A 3,233-nucleotide genomic window follows, 5' to 3' on the forward strand; every position below is an offset into this window, starting at 1 on the left:
AAACACCCCAACATTGTCATTTTCAAGTTAAATATCTCATAAACTGCAACTGAACAGAACAGTTCTCTTTTTTATTGGCTAGAAATCTGATGTTTCGTTAATCTCTAATAGGTCTACGTAATGTCCTATTATCGTATTTTTTTAAATGTACGTGTTCGATTTCAAACATTCAACAACATTAGTTACAAGGGATACATTGGAAACCTTAGTAGCCTATTTTGTGACCTCCAACGCACTGGATCGTTAGGAAATTTGATGCCTCTCTGTCTGTCTGTAGTTATTTCATAACATTTGAATTGGATTTTAATAGATTATTACTAAAATTAAAATTCATAATGTTCCGATCCATACACTTTACAACATTAGTTTAGAGAGGGTACATCGGTAACTTTGTAATCTTTTTATGAACTTCAACTGTTTTCAACACGATGAATTGTTGTAAAATTTGATGCCTTTTGTCTGTCTGAAGTTATTACATGGCATTTTGAACTGACTTTCATCATATTTTATCACTTCAGTTACTCACTTCTTTAGTTCATACAGGCCATATTATTATGATTTATTCTTTTTACACAAACACATGGAAGGAACGAGGCAGATAACCTATTACATCATTCTCTCTGAAATAAAAATAAAAACGCCCACAACTACCAATAAACAAAATGAACACAAGTCGCAATCCGATCCCGATATCTAGATCCTGTTCCTGACTGGAGATAGCTTGCCATCGCTGTAGCCAACTGGATCGCTATATCAGTACCAGCTCGCGAGCTGAGGATGACAACAGGAATCGACGGATAGATTAGTAAGTTTGATAGTAGCAATTTGATTTAGGAAGCTCTTTTAATAGATTTATTTTAAAAGTAGATTTTTGCGAAGATTTAAGAGTACAGACGATTATTTTCAACGTTAAAAATGGGGGTAGTTTCCATATTAAGCTTAGTATGTTAACCCCAACTATGTATATTTTACTTTCTGTGTCTCTTTCCACTTACTATTTTTCTACGTATATTTTTTATAGAAAAAGGGCGACGGACTACATCACCGCACTGCCCAGACTATTAAACTTATTGCTTGAAATTTTGCACAATGACTTGGATCATGTAGACGAGTACAAACAAAGGATTTTTGGAACCCCTAGAAGAATATAATAAGGGATGAGTATTTAGTGCTTATGGAAAATCGAAACTGAAGCTATGGTATCAAATTTCAGATAATAAGTACTGTGAAACAGAATCGCGTACCAAGATAGAACTTTAGTGCTACTGATGGTGATGTCGTGTTGGCATTTCATATTTGGCAAGAAACCATAGCTAAATTGATCATGAAAAGGTCCCTGTATATTGTTTATTACTGTAATCAAACTCACCATTTGAACGATCTGCAATCCTTCAGTGCCTGTAAAGAATAAAGAAACTGTCAGTTTATAGAACCATTTAATTTGACAGTACAATGGAAATAAAAATAATTATTTTTTAAAAGTCTACATTATCCTTACATATCACAAGGCTAAGTGCATATTATAGTCAGCGAGAAATTAAAAGTTAATAAGATTGCAGGCGCGCTAGCTCGACAATAATCTATTATTAGTCGAGTCTCAAACTTTTTAAAAGTGAAACGGCTATGGAAATGTTGGCACAAGTCGTATACAGCCAACTCAAAGGGCTGCTATCAGTTATTTTGTTGGAACTCCAGACTTTTTTTAATGGATCTGAAACAGCTTGTGGTGTCCGGTGGAAAAATACATTTTTAATGAAAATAAGGCGGGAAAGAATGACAAATTTTATTGGAATAGAATTAAATGTCATAATATATTTTTTTGAGAAAAGGTTTATTCCAATTAAGTTTTTTCTTAAACCATTCTTGAGAAAAGCTTTATATTATTAGTCTCGACTGGAATAGCAACTACTGGCTTCGTATTAGTTAAACGGACTCGCAAGCTCGTCCGTTTAGTTCTCTTACTCAGCCAGCAATTGCCCTTCCAGACGACAATTAATCTACTATTCAACGTCGCTGAACTAATGTCGTTCAGTTTGACGAGCACGACCTATTTTAATCATTCGCCCTATTAGGGACCACCGGTATACAATACATATGGACAGGTAATTTTTTATATGTACCTGGATATTAATACACTACAAGCGCAGTAGCTCTTAGTGAAAGAAAGTGTCATATTCCACATTTTATCATATATATTTGTCTCACACGTAGAAATAAAATAAAAGATTATCGTATACTCCAGTTTACGTGGGTTTAGTATTTCTATTAGTAGCTGGCAAGTAGACTAGTATGTAATGCCTGAAATAGCACCCTCCATTCTTTCGGCGGATGTAAACTATAGGTGATCGAACTCGTTAAGATAATACGAGGTACAAAGTTTAGTTTGTGGGCATTAATAATAGTGAAACACTTAACGAAATTTGCATTTTCTCAAAAAGTGAGCTAGGACCTATTTTTTCCACAAACGACCTACGCTCCACCCAATATGTTTATTTTTTTAACTGCTTCTTGTTCAAATGTTTTATCACAAATATGAACATTTCTCTAAGTGAAAATCACAGTGTTTCTTTCTAAGATTTATTGCATATATTTTTGTTTGTGTTTACAAAATTCCGCATTGAATAAATGAGTAAGATTGTAATTATTACTGAGATTGTAGAAAGTGTGACTCAGAAAGAGGACATTTCTGAAATGTACGACTTTGAAAAGTAACAGCCCATCTGAAGTGTGCTTTTTTTATCAGAAGCGTATTTTTTTTCTCATTTATTTGAACCAAATTTCAAGCTGGCAATCTCTAGAGTGGTTTGCAATTTTGAAATAAAAGTTTAACGAACTGACTTACTGACTAACAGGGAAACAAACCTAACCTAAACCAGTAAAGCAGATTAAGAAGGGACTTTTTTTTTAATTCCCACGGGATATAGCGCAAACCAATTTTTCGTTCTTCCACGAGAAGCGCAATAAAGCTAGTTGCTTATATAAAAAGCTCTAATTATCTCAACTTAATAGAATCTTGTCACAAAACTTATATAACCTAACAGGACCTTTTCACGAAATATCAATCGCAGCCCATGTTTCGCGCCATTAGCAGAATTGGGTCAATTGTTGTTTGTCCGCGGCGGCCATGTTGGAAATTATTTGGAAATGGAAACGCTCCGTTTATGTATCGTGCGTTGTTCTCGCCAAATTGTATGCTGGGCACTAAGAGACTACGGACATTGTAGCTTGAGCTT

The sequence above is a fragment of the Choristoneura fumiferana genome, chromosome Z (assembly GCF_025370935.1).
Source record: "Choristoneura fumiferana chromosome Z, NRCan_CFum_1, whole genome shotgun sequence".
Classification (NCBI taxonomy): domain Eukaryota; kingdom Metazoa; phylum Arthropoda; class Insecta; order Lepidoptera; family Tortricidae; genus Choristoneura; species Choristoneura fumiferana.